At 47.9% G+C, this 12,234-nt stretch overlaps 1 pseudogene; it reads left to right on the forward strand.

The window, feature by feature from the left end:
- Positions 1 to 6,704: 6,704 nt before the first annotated feature.
- Positions 6,705 to 8,006, forward strand: LOC138993019 (protein FAM204A pseudogene; annotated as a pseudogene).
- The last annotated feature ends 4,228 nt before the right edge of the window (positions 8,007 to 12,234 follow it).

A 12,234-nucleotide genomic window follows, 5' to 3' on the forward strand; every position in this document is an offset into this window, starting at 1 on the left:
AACCCCAGGTTGTCAAAGTTGAATGATGGGTAGGTGGAGATTGTTTATTCTACTTTTCTACCTTTATATGTGTTTGAAATTGTCCACAACAAAGGTTTTTAAATGTTGTCCAGTAAAAAGCTTTTATTATTTTGGATTTTCCCTCCACTGAAGGTTGGGCGCTACCCTGTGTGGTCCTTCACCCCAGGCGAGTGTGGTCATCTCCCACAGCAGCCCCCAGTCCCCTTTCTCCCAGCAGCCCCACTCCCACCACCAAGGCTCCCACGTGCTGACCGTGCTGGCCCTGCTCGCACCCACTGATGGCACGGAGCGACTGGGGCCAGTGCCAGCAGGACCGGCACCATCAGCAGGTGCAAGTGGCGGCTGCAGGCCCCGATTGCCCCTCAGGAGCAGGGGGAGGTGGAGAAGCCCTAATATGCGATCATGGCTGTCCGCTGCCGCTAGCACCCACTGATGGCGCTGAGTGATTGGGGCCAGCACCAGGCACTGGCAGTGGGTATGAGTGGCAGCTCTGGCGCCGGCAGTAGGTGGGAGTGGGGCTGGCACCGGCAGCAGGTGCAACCACCGGGCAGGACCATGGTGCACAGGAGCAAAGAATTTTCAGTAACCACCAGAGGCTCGCCCTGATAACAGCGACCGGAGCCCCACCTTGGTCTGGCTCCCCGCTCACCTGCTCCACCATCCTGCTGTGGCTGATGTCCGCCATGTTCTGTGCTCTGCTGCCTGCTGCCACCACCCACCATGTTCCACACATGCCCCCTGGTGGTCAGAGCATGTCATAGTGACCGGTTGTTCCACTGTTCAGTCTATTTGCATATTAGGGTTTTATATATATACTAGAGGCCTGAAGCACAAAAATTTGTGCACTCGGGGGGGTCCCTCAGCCTGGCCTGTGCCCTCTCACAGTCTGGGACCCCTCAGGGGATGACCACCTTCTGGCTTAGGCCTGCTTACTGGGGGATTGGGCCTAAGCTAGCAGTCAGACATTCCTCTGGCAGGTCGGGAGCCCTTGGGGGATGTCCACTTGCCAGCAGGGAGCAGGCCTAAGCTGCAGTCAGACATCCTTAGCGCTGTTGAGGAGGCGGGAGAGGCTCCCACCACCACCGCTGTACTGGCAGCCGTCAGCCTGGCTTGTGGCTGAGCAGAGCCCCCACTGTGGGAGCACACTGACCACCACAGGGCAGCTCCTGCATTGAGCGTCTGCCCCCTGGTGGTCAGTGTGTGTCATAGTGACCAGTCATTCCCAATCGTTCTGCTGTTAGGGTCAATTTGCATATTACCCTTTTATTATATAGGATAGAGGCCTGGTGCATGGGTGGGGGCTGGCTGGTTTGCCCTAAAGGGTGTCCTGGATCAGGGTGGGGGTCCTGCTGGGGTGCCTGGCCAGCCTGGGTGAGGGGCTGATGGCTGCTTGCAGGCTGGCCACAGCCCCTTCAGGGTGGGGGTCCCTGCTGGGGTGCCTGGCCAGCCTGGGTGAGAGGCTAATGGCTATTTGCAGGCTGGCCACAGCCCCTTCAGGGTGGGGGTCCCTGCTGGGGTGCCTGGCCAGCCTGGGTGAGGGGCTGATGGCTGTTTGCAGGCTGGCCACAGCCCCTTCAGGGTGGGGGTCCCCGCTGGGGTGCCTGGCCAGCCTGGGTGAGGGGCTGATGGCTATTTGCAGGCTGGCCACAACCCCTTCAGGGTGGGGTCCTGCTGGGGTGCCTGGCCAGTCTGGGTGAGGGGCTGATGGCTGTTTGCAGGCTGGCCAAGCCCTCCAGCAGGGACCCTCACCCCATGAGGGTGTAGCCATCCTGGGTGAGGAGCTGATGGCTATTTGCAGGCTGGCCACGGCCCCCAGCCACCCAAGCCCCCAGTGGAGGCTGGCTGGAAGCAGATATCTGGGATTTATTTATCTTCTATAATTGAAACTTTGTTGCCTTGAGTGGAGGCCACAGCCAGCCAGGGCAGGAGGAAAGCTTGGCTTCCTCCATCTCCAGGGCAACCAAGCCTCCTGCTTACTCCAGCTACGTGGCTGCCAGCCACCATCTTGGTTGGGTTAATTTGCATATAGTCACTCTGATTGGCTGGTGGGCATGGCTTGGGGCATAGCGGAGGTGTGGTCAATTTGCATGTTTCTCTTTTATTAGATTAGATAATAGTACAGATAGATATAGAAGATAGATAATTAACATATAACATTGTATTAGTTTTAGGTGTATCACATAATTGAAAACTGATTACTATAATAAGTTTAGCTAACATCTATCACACATAATTCAGTTTTTTTTTTTTCTTGTAATGAGAACTTATAACATTTACTCTCTTGGCAACTTTTAAATACGCAATGCAATATTATTAACTACAGTTACCATATTGTACATTATATCCCCAGGAATTATTTATTTTATAACTGGAAGTTTTTATTTTTTTACTGTCTTCACCCATTTCATGCACACACACATCCCTACCTCTGGCAACCACCAATCTATTCTCTATCTATGAGTTTGTGTGTGTGTGTGTGTGTGTGTGTGTGTGTGTATCTGTGTTTCTGTGTGGTTTTGTTTTTGTTTTAGATTTCATGTATAAGTGAAATCATTTGGTATTTGTCTTTCTCTGTCAGACTCATTTCACTTAGCATAATACCTTCAAGGTTCATCCATGTTGTTGCAAATGGCAGGATTTCCTTTTTACGTCTGAATAATAGTCCGCTATATGTATATATGCCACGTTTTCTTTATCCATTCATCTATTGGTAGACACCTATGTGGTTTACATGGTTTGACTATTGTAAGCAATGCAGCAATGAACATGGGGGTGCAGTTCACATACATTTCCAATGCAGAGCAATTTAGTTTCACCTCAGCTTTCTACACCTGGGAACCCCACCCCAAAAGCACAGGATAACAGTGGAATTCGGTTATTAAACAAAATATGTTTTCCATGTAGCTTATTAGAAAAGTACAGGTGTCAGAGGGGAGGGGAGAAGGGGAACTGGGTGAAAAAAGGTAAAGGGATTGAGAAAAAAAAACCTCTTCATAGACAACAGTATGGTAATTACGAGAGGGAAAGGAGATAGGAGGGAAGGTAGGAAAGTGTCAAAGGGGTTTAAATGGTGATGGAAGGAGACTTGACTTGGGGTAGTGAACACACAGTACACTATACTGATGACATCACTTGGGTTCCAGGGTTTTAAACTCATAATGATGGTGTTCCCTTCCTCTCAATAAATTTGGGCATTTAATTAACATTTTTTAAAATAAAAAGAATATATATCTTGCAACCTCTCTGAAGGGTAATGCAGGGACGAAGCCACAGGTACAAATACACAGAGGGACCTGGAGCCTCCTGGGTTCGTGAAAATGGGGAAGTGGCACGTGAACAGGGGGCAGGGCCACGTGATCAGCCGGAAGTGCACACATCAGCTGCAGAGACCTCCTGATTCCCAATCCAGCTCTGCTCCATCCCAGCCGAGGGAAGCGCCAAGGCCTGGTTCTCACCTGTGAAATGGGAATGATGTGCTGGGCTGGCTCCCCCTGGGCAAGGGCTGGGTGGCAGGGTGACTCTGACTTTCTGCAGTAACAGGAACGGGCCAGCAGAGGGCGAAAGCCTCTGCCGCCTCCCAAGGCAGGCAGCTGGGCTCGGCGGAAACCACACTGGTTCCCCTTCAGAAGGGCCAAGGGGGAGGCTGAAGGATGGCTTTGGGGCCAGGTGGGCATCCAGCTGCCCTGGGAGGCTTGTTCTGCCTCCCACTCTGCAGACGGGTCCCCTCTGGTGGCCGAACTGCGCAGGCTGAGCCCTCCAGGAGCTGGACGTCAGCACAGACTGGGTGCTCTAGGCATTTCCTTGGGGGGAGGAAAGGGGAGAGCGGAGGAGGCGGGGGGAGGAGTGAAGGGGAGGAGGTGTGTGGGGGTGGAGTGCCCACCTGTTGTCTGCACCCCATCTGCCTAAAGGGTCAACCCCCCGGCCCCTCCCAGACTGGTTTGAGGACCCTGGGGCTGCAGGCAGAACCTGGGGAACTGGTGCCCGGCTGGGGCCCGGGCTCAGCAGGTCCCTGGAGCTGCAGGGGAGCGCTGAGGGTGCCGTGTGCTGAATGGGGGCCCAGGAGGTGAGAGATGCTTCCACAGAACTGGGGTGGCATCGAGGACTTGGACCAGGAGGCGCCGTGCCAGAGCCACGTCTCACAGAGCGGATGCAAGAAGTCTGCTGGTTTGCAGACCCCGAATCAATTTCATTTCGAGGTAAAACAAAATCTGCCAGGAGAGGCAGGCGGTGTAAGCCAGACGGGGAAAAATAATGGTACTTTGTAACCTAAGCCACAGACGGCGAGGGGAGCCAGGATGTTCTCCACGCAGGGCCCTCGCCCCAATGCAGCGGGACCCCGCCAACCGCCAAGGTTCCCGGCTGGGAGGGGCCTTGGGACAACGAGGGCAGCCGCCCAGAGGCACTGGTGCCATGACAGGGCCCCTGCTGCTGGGGTGGAGGAGGGGGTGCGGGGAAGGGTGAAGCCCATCCGAGCAAATGGCCACAGGGTGAAGGACCCTTACCCAGAGGTCACAGGCCAAGGAGACAGAGGCTCTGGGCAGCGGAGGGTTGCATTTTCAGCTCCGTCCTTTTACGAGGGCACGTGAGGATGGAGGAGAGGCCATGTGAAGACGAGGGGAGATGGAAGGAATGGGGCCAGGAGCCCCCAGAAGCTGACCAGGCAGGAAGGACCCTGCCCTGGAGCCCTCCGAGGGAGCACAGCTCTAGAAGCCCTGATTTCAGATTCTGGCACCCAGATGGGGAGAGCACTTGTTCCTGTTGGTTTAGGCCAGTCTGTAGTCATGGGAGCAGCAGCCTCAGGAAATAGACCCCTCTTTGGGGGGCTTTGACCGGGTTCTGGGAACAGCTGAGCCCTGTGCTCCAAGGCAGGGGAGACCACCCCTCTCCCCACCCCACCTCCCACCCCCCACCCCCGAGACCTCTCACTGCAGGGCTCACAGGGAGATCCATCCTCGAGTCTGTGCCTCGTACCTGTCTCCTGCTCTCTGGGGCTCCTCCACAGTGACAGTGCAGTGGGCACACCAGGCAGGCTGCTTGGTGGGAAATACAGGCCACGTGGCTCAGGGACTCCCACCACCTTGCCCAGGCCCCAGCTGCAGGATGATGCAGGGCACTCCCCAGACCCGCCCTTGCCTCCCTCCCAGGCCTTCCCCTAAGGCAGCGGTTCTCAACCTGTGGGTCGCTACCCCTTTGGGGGTCGAACGACCCTTTCACAGGGGTCGCCTAAGACCATAGGAAAACACATATATAATTACATATTGTTTTTGTCATTAATCACTATGCTTTAATTATGTTCAATTTGTAACAATGAAATTGGGGGTCACCACAACATGAGGAACTGTATTAAAGGGTCGCGGCATTAGGAAGGTTGAGAACCACTGTCTTAGGTGGTGGCCTTTGTTGGTTTCAAGAATATTTGGCAGGTGGAAGGGAAGGATATTAAATTGTTAAAGACGTCAGGCTGAGGGCTGAATGTCTGCATCTGGAGGAGAATCTAGACTGCTTTACCCCTCAGAAAGCCACGGCACTGAGGGGGGCCCGTGACAGAATAACACACGCTGGAGGTGCGGGCCCATGGGCATGTGGGCGGCCATGGGTTTCAGCAGAGGCACCGAGCTGTACAGCATCTGCTCTCAGAGCCACACAGTACACAGTATAAGCTTAAGGATGAGCAAGGTCACTTATAAGTCACTCAATGGCATGCCCTAGCTTTCGGATATAAGCCTCCATATAGGACTGTTTAATGCAGAGAATAAACACACACCCAGCAATCCTCTACTTCCCTTAGAGCAGTGGTTCTCAACCTTCTGGCCCTTTCAATACAGTTCCTCATGTTGTGACCCAACCATAAAATTATTTTCGTTGCTACTTCATAGCTGTAATGTTGCTACTGTGATGAATCGTCATGTAAATATCTGATATGCAGGATGGTCTTAGGCGACCCCTGTGAAAGGGTCGTTCGACCGCCAAAGGGGTCGCAACCCGCAGGTTGAGAACCACTGCCTTAGAGTCTTTTCTCCCATCTTCTCTCCTCCCTCAGTCCCTAGGCCTTCAAATTTTATTCTCTCTCCTTCCTCTTCAGAGCATCTGATGAAAAACATCTCCCTGCTTCCTCCATGCCCTGCCCACCGTGACTCTCAGACCACTACCAGGGAACAAACTCTTCGTCGTTAGCCAGTATATTTAACATCCTATTCTGATGTATTTTCCTTTGGACAACTTCATCTAAATCCAGATGTTTCCAAAGGCAGCAGGATTTTAAAAAGGAGACACTGGTGGGGAGCCCGGACTTACGTTTGTATGACCCGCAATGTTCACCTCATTGTTCATCTTTTTGTTTTTCTTGATTGAAATAAAATAGACATGGCGCATCTGAGATGCTGAGGCTGATATCAGGACCTCTAGTTTTATATTTGAAGAACAAAAATCAGCACACTTTCCCCTCAATAATTATCCCTGTAGGTTCGTTTAGGCCCTATTTCAGCATTTCCTCAATCTGCCCACTTACAGTGCATATCAAGTCTTTTCGGTCTGGCCTATAACGACCCAGGAATGGCTGGTGTGATGGGAATGCTTCCTGTTTTGTGTGTGCAGGTTCAACTATGACTATTAAGTTACTTACATTTACAATCAAACTGGTCTTAGGATGGCTGTGGGGCAGATGGCTCCTGACCAAAGAAAAGATGTGGAGTGGGCTGCTACCTCCTGGCCCAAATGAAAGTGCTGTTGAGTTTAATTCTGAAGAAAGACACATGAGAGAACTCTGAACTTAACTTACAGGAAGATAAAGAACACGGGACCATTACAAAAACAGAGATCTCAGATTTCCCTACAAATGGACCAAAAACTGAAGCAGAGGTGAATGCAAATGCATATAAAGAGTTTCCTTCTGGAATTCCCTTACATACGTGGAATAAATTTCAAGAATTTAATTAAAAACACTCTGAACAGGGGAATGAGAGCATGAGTGGGGGGGGCATGGGGGTTTAATGGGGGGGATGAGGACACATTTGCAATACCTTAACTAATAAAGAATTTTAAAAAACACACACTCTGAACAGAAAATCTCAACTTCAAGATTCAGAAGGAAAAATAGAAAACACCCTAGAAAAGGTGAATTGAAGAACAAAGAAGAATTTCATAGTGAACAGTCCTCATGTGGAACCCAGCAGAAGGAGCTTACTCAGTATTTTGGAGTCAATGACAGGTTTAAATCCTCTGTTAAAAGAAAAAAAATTGAGCCCTAGACAGTGTTGCTCAGTGGTTAGACTTCCAGCTGACACACACACAAAAGGGCCACAGGTTTGATTACCAGTCAAGGGCACATATCTGAGTTTCAGGTTTGATCCCTGGCCCCAGTAGGGGAGTGTGTGGGAGGCAACCAATTGATGTGTCTCTCTCACATTGAGGTTTTTCTCTCTGTCTCTCGGAAGGAAGGAAGGAAGGAAGGAAGGAAGGAAGGGAGGGAGGGAGGGAGGGAGGGAGGGAGGGAGGAAGGAAGGAAGGAAGAAAAGGGAGGGAGGGAGGGAGGGAGGGAGGGAGGGAGGGAGGGAGGGAGGGAAAGAGAGTAAAGAAAAGATAAGAAAAGAAAAGAAAAAACATTGAGAAGTCAGGCCTTGAAAGGAGCATAGTCCAGGCTGTGGAAGAGTGGACTATTGAGAAGGCTGAGGAACTCAGCAACCAGCTAGCTAGCTACCCAAGAGCTTGGTGTAAAATTGCCAAAGAGATTGCCTGCCATAACTTTGTAAAAGCCAAAAAGGAAGCTGAAAATTCACAGGTTGCTCAAAAAAAAGAAGAAACTTGCATGTGGATTTGAAGCAAAGAGGAGATTGGAAACCAAAAGCAAATGGGATACATATAACTTGCCAGAGTTCTCCAAGTCATTGTGTCTTTTATTGAGTTTTTCCTTGAGTCTCCAATTGCTCAATTCACTGAAGTGGAAATTCATAGAAGTGGAAGAAATAAGCATAAAACTTGGGGGTTGATTGTCAGTCTTTTTCTAAAGAGTTCATCCTATTGAAGTGAATGGAAAGGAGTGTTCTGTTATTTGTACAAGGAATCTAAGCGCACATAGGGAGTAGGATAGACTTCTCACACACAGGACCCAAGACAGGCATGTCCCCGCAGCCTCTGACTCCTCTTTCTTTTCCCGTATCCACTTCCTTAGAGCATTTAGTGACCCCTGCAGGCAGGCCTCATCTGTCTGCTCCTGTGGAGGCCTTGCCAGAGTGGCCTCCTTTGAGGTCTGTCTGATTGGGTGTCCATGCTCAGCCTGTCCCAGTGCCAGCGCTTGCCCGCTCCGCCCTACTGTCTAATGTGGATGGGCATTTCAACTGAGTGGGAGGCACTATGGCAACATCAGATGTAGCAGGAGACACGTGTGATAAGGGGAGCCACAGCTCAGAAGTCCCCACTCTTCGGGGGCCTGGGTTGTGAAAAGATCCAAAACATGGTCCAGCAAGTTTTGAAGGAGGGGTGGGAGGGGAGGATTTGAGGGAAAGGAAGAAACCTGTTGTCTTGGGTTCACTCTGCTGGCATGGCATTTAGAACCGGTTTTATTTTATCTGCTTTCATTTGAATTAGACATTGTACTCATTCAAGCAATAAAATGGGAACATTATTCTTAGAGAACCCACGTTGCCTGAAAAGTGTAGTCATGTGTCCTCTTCATCTGGTTACAGCAAAATAAGGATTGTTTTTGGATCAGTAATAACTTCGATTTCTGAAGCTTTGACATGTGCATTTACTACGCCTGGGATGCCTGAATTAGATTAGTAATGTAAATGTCAGTGGTTGTTAACAGAGATTAATATGTTCTGGGCCATCAGTATGGCATGAATGTAACTATGACTTATCAAGTCCCTCAGGCTAAAACAGCTCATTGAAGATCAGTCATTTTGAACGTCATGGCGCTGGTTCTGAAAGTATGGTTCGTGGTGCGTTCTTGTTTAGGAGCCCTCAGGATGTTTCTGATTTTCAGCAGAACATTCTATTTCTTTCACCAAAAGCAGAGTTTGAATATAATCTCAAGTTTGCTGTAATTAGTCCTGAGGACCAAACTATAACTCAGAAGTTAAACATGGTTCTCCAACTGATCATAAATCTCAAACTCCATATTTTAAACATACATATTTTTAGTGAGACAGCTAAGGGAGGGGCAAGCCAAGGACAGGAATAAAATGTTATCTGAACTTGGAGTAACAGTGTAGAACCTCACATTTAAAATCTTATTGATTTTCCTAATACCATTTTTAAAAATATTTTTAAAATATAGAATTTAGAGAGAAAGAAAGGAGAAAGAGAGAGAGAGAGAGAGAGAGAAACATCAACATCAATCAGCTGCCTCTTGCACCCTCCTCCACTGGGGATTGAGCCCACAACCCCACATGTTCCCTGACTGAGAATGGTGCATGGGATGACGCTCAATCCATTGAGCCACACAGGCCGGGCTCTCCTGATACCTTTTGTCTTGAATGTTATCTAGATATTTTAATATCTTATTGTTTACTGTGATAAGACAAGTTTGAATTCTTAAAATATGAAGATTAAGTTTCAAAATATCCAAATTTTCATTTGCCAGGTAAAGATATCACTTTTTAAAATGTACTTCTTGCCCAGCCAGTGTGGCTCAGTGGTTGAGCATCAACCTATGAACTAGGAAGTCATAGTTCAATTCCCAGTCAGGGCACATGCCCCGGTTGCAGTCTCGATTCCCAGTGGGGAGCGTGCAGGAGGCATCTGATCAGTGATTCTCTCTCATCATTGATGTTTCTATTTCTCTCTCCCTCTCCCTTCCTCTCTGAAATCAATAAAAATATACTTAAATTTTTTTAAATGTATATCTTGCTAAACTATAAAGAAGTATTGTATGAGGTTGATATTTAAATACGATTCAGCCCTGGCCAATTTTGCTCAGTGGATAGAGGATTGTCCTGAGGACTGAAAAACCCCAGGTTTGATTCCAGTCAAGGTCACGTACCTCGGTTGCAGGCTTGATCCCTGGCCCTAGTTGGGGCGCATGCAGGAGGCAACCAATCAATGCATCTCTTTCATCATTGATGTTTCTATCTATCTCTCTCCCTCTCCCTTTCCCTCTGAAGTCAAATTGTGTATCTTTTTTAAGAAATAAAGTTTAGAAAGCCAAATAAATAAATAAATAAATAAAAGTAGATAAAATCAAACTAGTTATTTGCACCTGAGCACTCTAGACCTTTTTATGTTGAAGATATGCTTTAAAACTATCTGATGATTATTTCAAACCAAGAAACTACTTTTTTTCCCAAAAAATTAAAATAAAATTATTTCTCCCAGTACAAAAGAAGAATCTTCCCCATAAATTTGCAATTTTCACTGAGAGCAACAGATACAGATTTCTGGCAGTTAAAGGACAGTCTCTCTCTCTCTCTCTCTTTTTTTTTTTTTAATGTTTCCAGCCTCAAATTTTGAGACACACTATCAAGAAAAGCTATATGCTAATGCTAATGAATTGATTGGGGATCAGAGGAAAAGAAAGAAATTCAGGATGACTTTCTGTGTCCCCGCTTGAGCAGCCAGGTGGAAGGTGGCACCACTCAATAAAATGGAGAGGGCTGGAGGAGGGTGTGAGAATGGGTTTTGAGAAAATCTAAAGCTCTCTTTGGACTTGTCAACTTTGAGATGACAATAAGATATCCAAGGGAAAGGTCAGGAAAGCAGATGTCAAGAGTTTTTAGGTCAAAGGAGAGACTCGGGTTGAAAACACAAATTTAGGGTTTATTGGTACTAAAGTGATGCTTGAGTCCATGGCAATGAATGAGACCAGCAAGGAGTTTAGAGAAAGACCAGAAGAGGTTCTGGGCCAGCCCTGAGGAATCCCAAGATGTGGACATTAGTTAGAAAAGGAAACAGTAGCAGAGCTCAGAAGGAGAGGTTTGTGTAAGAGGAGAGGAAGGAAGGAAGATAGAAGAGGAGAGTGCTTCAAAAGTGAGGGGCCAGTCTTACCATTTCCAACAGCATGGATCAGTGAAATAAACCTGTCAGAAAAAGAGAAATACCATATGAGTTTAGTTATATGTGGAACCTGAAGAACAGAATGAACAAACTAACAAAACAGAACAGAGAACAGAATGATGGTTGCCGGAGGGGAGGGAGGTTGGGGGACTGGGTGAAAAAGGTGAAAAGATTAAGTAAAAATTGGCAGTTACAAAATAGTAATAGGGATGCAAAGCACACCATAGGGCATATAGTTAATGATATTGTAACAACTATGTGTGGTGCCGGGTGGGTCCTGGAAATAACAGAAGAAACCCTTTGTAAAGTATGAGTGTCTGACCACTAAACTGTACACCTGAAAGTAATACAAAATAATATTGATTGTAAACGTAATTGAATTTTTTAAATTTAATTTTTTTAAAAGTGAGAGATCAACTAATCTGTAGACACAGAGGTGCCCTTGAATTTAGCCATTCAAGTAGAATTTCAGAACAAAACTTTTGGAGAGCTTCCCTCATTTGGGGGTGAGGGGAATGATTTCTGCTGGGGGTCCCTATTGAAGGGTAACTATTTCGGAAAAGTAAAACTGTTGGATCGTCACTTTCCAGATTTGGAGGGTGATAATGTCCAGATAAATAAGTGGATGGGGTCAGGGAGAGGGCTACACACAAGAAAACCTCATTTGTGTCCTTCAGAGCACTAAAGTGAACTCAGCGTTAATGGTGTGGATCACTAACAGTCACCTTCCAGGGGCTGACTCTGAACTGAAAATCATTTCCAGGAAACTGCTTAAGAGTTATCTGAATTTCTTTAGAAATAAACTATCTTCTGGCATTCTAAAGGAAATGGCTGTCATCTTTGAATCATTTTTTAAGGACATGCTGACTTGCACTGCCTTCTCAGAGGTTCAGCCAAGAACATCAGCTCATGGCAGGATGGGAGTTGGGGAGGGGGGAGGGGTGGAGAGAGACTTGCTCTGTCCACTTTTCATGGCATTGTGATCTGGTAGACAGCTTCAGATCACGCCAGATTACAGCTCTACAGATCCATGAGTGACACACTCAAGGGGCAGACTCAGTGAGCACCAAAGCCCTACTAAAGCAAGTCTTGCTCCATAGGGCTGTCTCCTGCATAGCAGCTCTTCCACTATAGTCACAGCTAGTGCTCAATTGTCTAATTGGCCTGGGGGTCAGTTACTCCCAGTGATGCCAACAGCAATCAAGCTCAACTACAATAAGAGAG

This window comes from Myotis yumanensis, unplaced genomic scaffold (assembly GCF_028538775.1).
Source record: "Myotis yumanensis isolate MYYU_CA2020_CCGP unplaced genomic scaffold, mMyoYum1.0.hap1 SCAF_1, whole genome shotgun sequence".
Taxonomy (NCBI): Eukaryota; Metazoa; Chordata; class Mammalia; order Chiroptera; family Vespertilionidae; genus Myotis; species Myotis yumanensis.